Source organism: Gekko japonicus, unplaced genomic scaffold (genome assembly GCF_001447785.1).
Source record: "Gekko japonicus isolate JY-2015 unplaced genomic scaffold, Gekko_japonicus_V1.1 scaffold501, whole genome shotgun sequence".
Taxonomy (NCBI): domain Eukaryota; kingdom Metazoa; phylum Chordata; class Lepidosauria; order Squamata; family Gekkonidae; genus Gekko; species Gekko japonicus.
The window spans coordinates 1,031,534-1,043,147 of record NW_015175985.1 but is presented as its reverse complement, the minus strand read 5'-3'; positions in this window follow the sequence as shown (position 1 = coordinate 1,043,147).

Genomic DNA, 11,614 nt, shown 5'->3' with positions numbered 1-11,614 from the left:
CTGGGGAGGGTAGGATTTGGGGTGCAGACGGACCTCAGCCTGGTATAATGATGTAGAGTCCACTGCCTAAAGCATTCATTGTCTCCAGGAGAACTGATCTTGGTCATCTGGACATCAGTTTTAATAGCTGGAGATCTCCAGGTGCTGCCTGGAGGTTGGCTTATGTTAATTTGGAGCTCTGTGGTGGCAGCTAGGGTAGAAAAGCACCTCTTCCTATGGGTTCCAAGGGTCTAGAAAGTGGTTCCATAGCCAATTACACGGTTGCTAACTCTGGGTTGGGAAACACCTGTAGATTTGAGAGGTAGAGCCTGGGGAGGGCAGAGTTTGGGGTGTGGAGGGACTTCAGCAGGGTATAATGCCATAGAGTCCACTGCCCAAAGTAGCCACTGTCTCCAGGAGGACTGATCTTGGTCACCTGGAGATCAGTTGTAATAGCTGGGAAATTTTCTGTAGGGGAAATGACGTGCTGTGGCTGGGGAACACAGTGATTCCTGGGAGATCTCCAGGCCACAAAGGGAGACTGGCAACTCCAGTAACCATTTAAGGGAAGATTGGGATATGTATTTCACGTTCAGTGACTCCCAACAGCAACAGCAAACTGTTTAAAATGTTAGAGGCAAAGGGCAATCAGACTGCATATGCAAATGACCTCTGTGTTCCAACTGGCTATGGGGGGAGATGAACAGCAAACTGTTTAGAATGTTGGAGGTGGGAGTCAGGCAATGCAGCCAGTGGATAGGAACAGCTTCTGAGTGACACATCAGGGAGCCAACTGATTGGGAGCATGTGGAATGTTCAGCAACGGGCCACCACCAAAAGACAATGATTATATATAGAGATTATAACTTCTAGTTATTTATTGTATTCTGTTGTAAGTCGCCCTGCTTGCAGGGAAGGGTGGCCTAAAAAATTTAAATAAGTAAGTAAGTAAGTAAGTAAATATATTCATCAATGATCTGGAATTCGGGGTGAGCAGTGTAATGGCCAGGTTTGCAGGTGATACAAAATTATTCAGGATAGTGAAAGCCAAGGCTGACTGTGAAGAGCTCCAAGAGAACCTCCACAAACTGGGTAAGTGGGCAACAATGTGGTAAATGAAATTCAGTGTTGGCAGGTGTAAGGTGATGCACACTGGGACAAAAAAAAACAACCCCACTTCAAGTATAGACTAATGAAGTCTGAACTTGCTGAGACTAAGAGAGAGAAAAAAAAATGGGGTTGTAGTGGACAGCAATGGTAAAAAGGCAAACTCTATGTTAGCCATTATTAGGAAAAATGACTGAAAATAAAATGGCCAGTACTGTATAGATCAATGATGTGGCCTCATTTGGAATACTGCGTCCAGTTCTGGTCACCATATCTCAAAAAGGACATTGCAGACCAGGCAAAAGTACAGAGGAGGGCAACCAAGATGAATAGGGGGTTGGAGCACATTCCCTGTGAGGAAAGGTTGAGGAGTATGGGGCTTTTCAGTTCAGAAAAGAGATGACTGAGGGGGGACATGATAGAGGTTTATAAAATTATGCATGGGGTAAGAGAGAGTTGATAAAGAAAAATTTCCCTCTCCCCCCCCCCAAATACTAGAACTCAAGGGCATCCAATGAAGCTGTTGTGCAGTAAATTCAGGATGGACACAAGGAAATACTCCTTTACACAGAGAGTGATTGAAATGTGGAATTTGCTGTCAGAGGATGTAGTGATGGTCACAGGAATAAACAGCTTTAAAAGGGGATTAGATAGATTCATGGAAGATAAGTCTATCAATGGCTACTAGCCATGACTGAGGGGAACCTCCACGTTCAGAGACACCAAACCTCTGAACCTCAGAGCCAGGAGACCACATCAGGGGAAGGCCTCAGCCTCTATGTCCTGTTGCTGGCCCTCAGAGGAACTGATCGGCCACTGTGTGAGACAGGATGTTGGACTAGATGGACCATTAGTCTGATCAAGTAGGGGTCTTCTTATAGGGTTGCCAGGTCATTCTGTCTCACCTGTGGGGGGCTTTCGGGAGTGGGCAGGGTGTCACACAGCATGCTGACATCACCCGGAAGTGGTATCAGTGACATTGGGGGTGATGCTCTGGTTTTTGGGCAAAACTCTATGGTAAAAGCAACGTCAAACCGTAGAGTTTTGCCCAAAAAGCAGAGTGTCAGCCCCCTGACATTACAAATACACTGACATCACTTCCAGGTGATGTCAGTCTGCTGCTCAGGACTATGCTTTTTTGGGGGGCAGAATTACCTCCCACTGGCCAGCTCGTCTGCGACAGGTAGGAGCCTGTGAAAGTGGAGGATCCTCCCCCCCCCCCAGACCTAGGGAATTACAAGCCTATCTTCTTATGTTCTCTTCTTATATTATAGTGCCTCCCCGCAAAAGGGAAATTATGAAAAAGCAACTAAGTGATTGCAGTTGGTATCAATATGCATACTTATTCAAATGTAAACTATCACCTTATAGACAGTTTGGAGTAAAGGCAATTGAGTGAGGAACAGGTAGCTCACTGAAATATAGTACAGCATTCATCAAGCAAAGAAGGTCCAAGAAAACACTGAAAGGTTTTGTAACATTTGAAAAAGTACACCATCAACAAAAAAGATGCAACTCCGGTCTCGGCAACTGCAAGTGTGCGCGGAGGGGCTCCGCTCACCCAGACTGTTCCTATAGCCTTTTATTGTTATTTTTTGACCACCTTTTCAATACTCTCCCATAGAGAGAGTATTGGCAGGGAACTCAGCCCAGTACCGAAACTGAGCGACGGCTCTTCCTGTTTCTTTAGGGTATGTTCCGAAGCAAGAGGCTAGAAAGGACGTACAACATTCTAAGCTGAGCCCAAGCTGAAACCAGAAGAACCCAAGGAGCCCAGATTGCACAACGAGATATACAAAGACCATAAGGTAACTTTTTTTCAACAATAAATTATTATTTAGAGGGGTAAATAGAGACTAGGCTTTTCCTACAACTTGCTTATTTACAATAAATAAAGCGTCACTGCTGCCTGAATACAGAGCCAACAGCTTGGGAGAGACGGCCGTTCAAAGCAGGTGGAAAAAGGTTGCTCAGATACAATGTAGTAAAATAAACTTGAGGGCAGCGGGAAAAAGGTTAGACGATAAATTGTAGTTATACTAGAACACTCTAACACAAAACTTTCTTCTCGGTGAATCAAACTTTAATACCTGAATACCGAGTCGACAGGAATAGAGGAGAAGTCCCAACAGAGGCGGTTCGAGAACATGGAGAGATTCTGGAGAAAGCCTGTTTTGGGAGGAGAACGAGTGGAGGAGGCTTGACCCAGGAGGAGAAATATCTGAGGAGACACGACTCATGAGGAGACGGAGGCGTGGAGCTGCAAGAGCAGAGGAGAAAGACGGAATGACAAGACAGAATGATGCGACGCAGTAATGCGACGATGCGCACGTCGACTGACCAGAGAAGGATAAATGTAAAAAGTGGAGAGAGAAGGCTATAGCAAAACCCCGGAATAGATTAGATGGACTTACAATGGACAAACAGAGAGTGGACTAGACAGACTCATAGTGGACAGTTAATGGAAATAAAGGAAAGGAAATCGACAGGAAAAAACCCAGATAGTCAAAAGAGTCAAACTGAACCTAAAATATAAATACTGTATATACTTATTGAGTGTTTATATATTAATAGTATATATATATATATATTTAAAGAACTAAGTGAGAATAATAGGCTGAGATACATAACTAGCAATAGTAAATGTCCACTGGAGGGAATGAAAAATAGAAAGCATCAATTACTTCACCATGTCAGTTAGGGGCACAAACCCAATTAAAAAAAGCATAATGAGTCTTGCACAAATGTCAGTTAAAGACCTGAAAAATCATATACAGGAAAGCATAGCACAAGCAATTAAAAAGGAAATAGAACCAATCCAATCAAAAATGGAAGAAATAACACAAAAAATAACCAAAGACTGAAGAAACAAAAAACAAATTGCAGAGAATAAACAAGAAATACTAAAGATAGCAACAACTATAAAACACTATATCAACAAGATAATTTAGATGAACAAAAGATAAAGGATTATCTTCAAAGATGGAATACAAAGAGATTTAATGAGAGCCAGAAAAAATTAAACGAACCAAATACACTGAATGACTTAATGCGAGAGAATAAACAAATAAGAGGATTGAAAATAAAAGAAGAGAAATAAAAACTCCAGGCTTCCGCCGATGATTTAGTCTTTATTCTGGAAAACCCTATAGCATCCATTACAAGCTTGATTAAAGTAATTCAAGAATATGGCCACATTGCGGGACTTAAAATCAACTTTAAAAAGACAAATATCCTCACCAAAAATTGTGATTTAAGACAAAAACACCAAATACAAGAAGTTTCTTCAGTGGAAGTGACGAAAACAGTTAAATACCTTGGCATTGTGATGACGAATAGAAGTAGTTCTCTCCTAGAGGATAACTATTACAAACTTTTGAAAGACACAAAGAAAGATCTTATAAATTGGAAAGATCTCCAATTGTCCTTTATGGGTAGGATAGCTACAATAAAAATGAATTTGCTACCAAGAATTCTCTTTTTAGCTCAGAATCTACCGATATTTAAAAATTGCAATATTTCAGTGATTTGGATAAGGCCATTAGGCAATTTATTTGACATCCAAAGAAACCAAGGATGATGGAAGGTCTTGCAAGACAAAAAAGAAAGATGAGAATTTGGATTTCCCAATTGGAATCTATACTATAAAGCGTTATGCTTAGGTTGGATAAAAAACTGTATAACTCTAGAAAATATTAGAAGTTTGAAACTGGAAGGCCATGTCTTAAGCATGGGGTGGCATGCCTATATCTGGTATGGAAAAGATAGAATACATTTCAATTTTCAACGTCATATCATAAGAGGAGCCTTAATAAAAACATGGAAAGAAATAAGAGAATGATATTACCTTAAAATTCCAAGATGGGTATCACCACTAGAAGGCTTCATAAAACCTACACTAATCGAGAAAGAAAAAAGAATATCCTATGAAGATCTTTTAGACCAGACAGACAAATTAAAGCAAGAGGAAGATTTACACTTCCAAAATATACATCTAACTTGGTGGGAAAACATACAATTAAAATCTAGATTTAATAAAGATAGTAAAATCGGCTTCTTTAAACAAAAAAAATTTGGTTGTCTACAGAAGACAAAATTATTAGAAAGCTATATAACTTTCTATTAGAAGAAAACATGCAAGATGAAATAGTTAAAACAACAATGATTTCATGGATGCAAGACATTGGTTATAACATAGAGCTAGATCTTTGGCAAAAAACTTGGAAAGCTGCAAAATTTATGAAATCAACCTCATATAAAGAAAAAATATATAAAGTTTTTCATAGATGGCATTGGCCTCCTGATAAAATTGCAAAGTGTTCTTTTATCACGTCAAATAACTGTAGGAAATGTAAGAATAATGTGGGTACTTACTATCATATGTGGTGGAAATGTAGAAAGATATACAAATTTTGGGGTAAGGTTCATAAAATGATATATGATATAATGGATATTGATCTGCCTCTAAAGCCTGAAATCTACTTGTTAAATATTTTCCCAGATAGTTGTACTCAAAACAATTGCTATCTTATAACTTATATTATAACATCAGCTAGAATCCTATTAGCCAAAGGTTGGAAAACTGAGAGAATCCCCACTATGAACAAGTGGTACATAGATTGCTGTTGTGATTTTATTGCTAATCTCAGAGTTTTAACAGAGTTTTAAAAGCATAAATTGCAAAATACCTAATAAAATCTGGAGGATTCCAGCTCTGGCATTTAAAGAAGAGTCTAGGCCACTGTGATCTACAGAAAGCTTGAAAGGAATGAATTGTACTATAGACAGGCATCATGCTCCATTCCAAAAGTCACATACACCACACACCTGTAGGCTGCAGTGAACTGGCTTTTTCTCCATTCCATTTAATTAAAATAATTGGTATGTGCTATTTCACGACCTGTGTCAAGATGGAGTTGGTAAGTGTTATGTTTTCCATAGAAAGGCTACTGGCAAAATGAAAACCTTGAATGGACCCCCCAAAAATCTGTAGTCAGCCTGATAACAAAAAGAGCAATTTTATAGTACATTTTCACATTCAAAGCATTTAACATGCATAGTGTTAGAGAGAGTGTGCAAAGCAGTGGATTTGGACTCTTCTCTGCTGTCTACGTATTTTAGAGACATCATTTTTTTTTACATTGCAACTCCAATCTCGTATGTACCAGAAATGTTACCTTCCTGTCAAACTTAATTATAGGGATTCAAACAAGATGCTCTAAAGCCACAATCGACTCCTACTTTTATGTAAAGTAGATTTCTAAAAAAGGTATCAGAGGTTTTTTCTTCACAAAGTCTATCACATACTAATCTCTTTAATGCCTAGTTGTAATTATTTTATACTTGGATAGAGGTACCAGGATACAAAACACACACACACACCATTATGATAAAAAGCAGAGAGCAGAAAAGACTGGGCTCCAAATCTTTTCAAAGGTCACATTATTCCTAAAACAAACAAACAAACAGAAAGTTAGATATGGCCTACATAGATTTTGCTCTTCAGTTTGTGTACCTGGGTACAAATTGTCTGTTAAGACATAGCCTAAAGATGAGCGATTTTACTGAGATTACATGCAAGCATTATGTGTTAACAGTGTATTATCCGTTGTGAACTCAGAAACCATTAGGGAAAGTATAAATAGAACAGAAGACAGTGGGCGGTTCTGCATTGGCTTTCCCTCCATTGTTCTACCAAAGGTGAGCTCAAAACCACATTCAAATACACTGACTGCAAAGTCACTCCCGGATGGCCATAAATCTATGCAGAAGGTACCATAAAACCTGATGATCAAAGAAAGTGAAAGCAGCATGCCGTGTAGAGAGGAATTTCTGTTCCAACATGGGTTTGGTAAAACAACGGAGGGAAAAGCCAATGCAGAATCACCCAGTGATTTGGAGCAAATACATTGAATAGGCACTTCTACCCCTTCTGTCTAGATTTAGCCCTTTGCAGTCTTATCTTGACTTTAGGCCAGAAGTCCTTTGTAAATTCCTCTTAGAAGACGTTCAGAGCTCAGTGACTTACACTGTGGCAAAATTTTGTTGCTTAGCTATTAGGAAACGTAGACTTATTTTAGCTGAAAAAATTGTATGATTCTCTTATTAACACTATTTTACTTTACTAATGTTATTAACTCTCTCCTGTTAATGATTTTATATTATTTCCATGTTATTACTGTTTTAATTCCTTTTATATCAGAATTGTACTGTTTCACTGGCTCCTGCCACAATAAATTAGATTGATTGATTGAATAGGCACTTCCATGCTGCTTCCTAAATGAAATACTTTGTCTGCGGACAACCATCAACCCATTTGAAATGATCACTGGTCATTTCCTGGCTTGTAATTTGTAAACTGTCCACACCACCCCTTTTGGGCATGCACTTGCTAAATCCAGATTCATCAGGGGATAATCTTACAGAGTACACATACTCCCTAATGCTGGATTCCTGTGACTGGCTCAGCTCCTAGGATGTACTCCATATCCACACCTGGCACAACTTTAAATCATCCATGGGATGGTATAAGCAGAACAACAGGACTATAGTTACCCCAAGAAGGAGTTTCCAAAGCAAGTATTTTTTAAAAAATTAAGTGATGGTATCTGTTATGTATTGAGCCTGAACTCCCCTTGCAAAAGGACTGAGCTTGGGATGCATAACAATAGATTGCTAGGATCCTAGAATGGACCAGTAGGGAGACAAGCATCCTAGAGTAAGCCAATTGGGAAACAATAGAGTGTAAATAGCCTATCGTTGGGAGTGGGATATTTTTGAGTGTAATCCTTTTCAGGCATAAATACCTGGCTTTGGCCAGGGATTGCAGTCTTCGTTCTCTTGCTGAATCACTAATAAACTATGAGCTGATCACTTCTACGCATCTGAACCAAGAATATTTCAGTATCCCAGCTGATGTTTGACTTTTTTTAAGCGTGCTAAGTGATAATGAAAGCAGTAGCAAAGTATGGCTCTGTCATCACGGGCTTGCTCTCAGTCACCCAACATCTGGTTCCAATTTGCATATCCTATATCAATAACAGCACTTTATTAATTTACACTTGGTTTGATTGCTTTCTTGCTTTGGGGCTGCACATATTGTACTAAAAAGTTATTCTTAGCCTTTGATACTCTGCTTTCACTTTCTACTCTATTCTTACTACTAATGCCTTTCTTTTGAACTCACCTTCCATGATTTTCAAGTGCTAGTTAGTCAGAGCCAAACAGGTTCTTACAGTTCACAAAGTGAGGACCCTGGAAGGGTCAAAGACATTTTAAAATTTCAAGTATACAATTAATAAAATAATGATATAGAATGAAACAGCTTGAAATCTGCACTTCCGAAATCATTCTTTCATGTAAAACTAAGTACAGGGATTTATATGCTGATATGAGCCACTCAGCATCTTTCTAGGTGTTGAATGCATTGCTCTATTATTTTTACAGTTTTTCTATCAAATATCCCTTCAATAAAGCACTAAAGGCTTGTGTGCTCTTGAAGTCTTATGTCTGGTCTTACAAGGTGGCTGGCAAAATGTAACTGGGTTGGAAATTAATTCACTCTTATCCAAAATTAAACAGGTTTCCCAGATTCAGAAGGTGCACTATAAGGACAACTAATTAAAGAAAGCATCCATGCCAGGTCAGCCTAGACTAGGAGGTTGCGATCAAATGGATTTATTTCAACATCTGATCCTGTAAAAACAGTACATCTGTTTCCCAAAAAGCTAAGGAACCCCCACCAGAAAAAATATTAGGTTATAAGCACTTTAAAATGGAAACCAAAGGCATTTTATTGTGTCAATTCATATAGTAGCGAATGTAGCATCCACTCGTTATGCTCAGCATTCCCCCCCCAGCAGTCCCAGATATGAGTGTAACTCAATTCTGCTGCTTCTTAGATAGCAGATTTAGTTTTTTTCTGAGCATTGTGCCATAACAATGAGCCAGCTTTAGGGTCAATATCAGAGACCTCATGAACTGAGATACACATATACAAGCGTGCAAAGGAAAAACATATTTTATTTTTTAAAACTCCTTATAAACCACCCTTCCACAGCACAGACATTCATAACTAATTGCTCTGTACTGATCACAGATATCAGTCATATCTTCCAAAAGGCTAGTTAAGCCTATATATGGTCAGAAGATCGCGAGGCAAGAATATTTGTTTTGTTCTGCTAGAATCAGATAGCTTTGTGCCCATCTCTTACTCAAGTTGGTTGGAGCTAGATCATTCGGCAGAAGTTTGATTTGCTTGAAGAATTAAAAACCTACAAGTAAGTGCTCATCATTGCCTGTGTCAATGCTTAAAGCTAAAATAGAAGTATAAGAAAGGCTGTAATAAGGGTGCAACAAACATTCTCAGGTTTTTCATAAGAGGTGTTAATCTGCCTTAGTTCATCATGTCCCTTTCTACAAAATTTATATCTTTGTACCTCATACTTCATTCTACACGGAGCTCTCATTTTGCTTTTCTCATGCATACAGTGGAAATTTGCACAACAGGTTCAGCTAATATTCTGATTACATTGCCTCAGGGATACTTTGAAGTTACATTTGAAAGATGCAATGGTAAGGTTAAGATGTGTGGACCCACCCAATGGGCAGCTAACTCCTCTCACTTCTTCCTCTCATCTCAAAGCATATAATTAGCACCACCATTTCTTTCCCCAAACTTATTGTTTATTTATAACTAGGAATAAGGCCCATTGTGGAAATAAATACAACGAGCTCAAGAAAGAGGCTCTGGGAGAGTGCAAATGCCTTGGGCACTCAGCATCAATGTGCTGTGGTGACCTCAGCAGGGTATAATGACACAGAGCCCACCATTTTCTCCAGGGGAATTGATCTCTGCTACCTGAAGAGCAGTTGTAATTTTCAGTGATCTCCAGCTCTCACCTGGCGATTGGCAACAATTGTTACTAAGGAAGAAATGGCTGGATTGGAGGGTGGAGTCTATGGCATAGTACCTGTCTGAGGTCCCACCCCTCCTCAAACCTCCCCCTCTCCAGGCTCCATCCCTCAAATTTCCAGGAATTTCCCAACCTGGAGTTGGCAATCCTATCTCCTTCCCAGCCAAGCATCAACCTGCCGTTATCTGCTCCCCTAATTTCAGCTTTGTATCTCCTACCCCCTCCCTCCTGGAGATCAGTTGTAATTCTGAATGATTTCCACCCCTCTCCTGAGATGGGCAACAGTGGTTTCCCAGAAGGGAATGGCTGGTTGGGAGGGTGAAGTCTATGGCATTGTACTTGTATGAGGTCTCACCCCTCCTCAAACCTCCCCCTCTCCAGGCTCCATCCCTCAAATCTCCAGGAATTTCCCAGCCTGGAGTTGGCAATCCTATCTCCTTCCCAGCCAATCATCAACCTACCTTCATTTCCCCCTCTTTCTTCAGCTTGCCATTTCCCCCACACAAACACCTGCAGCCTCTTCCATGTTCTGAAGCCCTGGTTTCCTAGGTGGAAAAGTAGTCTTTCTCTGCAATGGGGACCAAAGCAGTTTACATCATTCTCCTCTCCCCTTTTTGACTTGCACAACAACCCTGTGAGGTAGGCTAGGCTGAAAGTCTGTGACTGGTCCAAAATCACCCACTCAGCTTCTACAGCAAGAACCTGGATCTAGCAGACCCTGCTCTGAAGGACTGACTGCTACGCCTAGGGCAGCCAACCTCCAGGTGGAGCCTGAAGATCACCAGGTGATGACTTGCATCCCAGGGTGCTAAAAGAAATTGCAGATGTTATTTCAGAGCCTCTGGCTCTAATCTTTGAGATGTCCTGGAGTACTGGGGTTGTGCCGGAAGACTGGAAAAGAGCAAATGTTATCCCAAAAGGCAGACCCGGGAAATTACAGGCCTGTCAGTTTGACATCAATACCTGGGAAAATTCTAGAGCAGATTATTAAACACTCTGTCTGTGAGCACCTTGGATGGAATGAGTTAATTGGTAGTAGCCAGCATGGGTTTATCAAGAATAAGTCATGCCAGACCAACCTTATGTCCCTTTTTGACAGAGTTACAAAAATGGTTGACTCTGGCAATGCTGTGGATATAGTGTATCTAGATTTCAGTAAAGCATTCGACAAAGTTTCTTATGATATCCTTGAGGATAAGCTGGTTAAGTGTGGGCTGGATGAGCAACTGTTGGATAGATTTATGGTTGGTTGAAAAATCGTACCCAACGAGTGCTCGTAAATGACTCTGCATCTACGTGGAGGGAAGTCTCGAGTGGAGTGCCGCAGGGCTCGGTCCTCGGCCCAGTGTTGTTCAATGTTTTTATAAATGACCTGGAGGAAGACATAGAGGGGATATCAAATTTGCAGATGACACAAAGTTAAGTGGGATTGCTAATTCTGAAGAAGACAGAATCAGGATTCAAAATGATCTAGACAGGCTGGAACAGTGGGCTGAGACAAATAAAATGAATTTCAATAGAGATAAATGCAAAGTCCTACACTTAGGTACAAAAAATCAAAGGCACAAATATAGAATGGGAGGGACTTGGCTTGACAGCAGCACGTGTGAAAG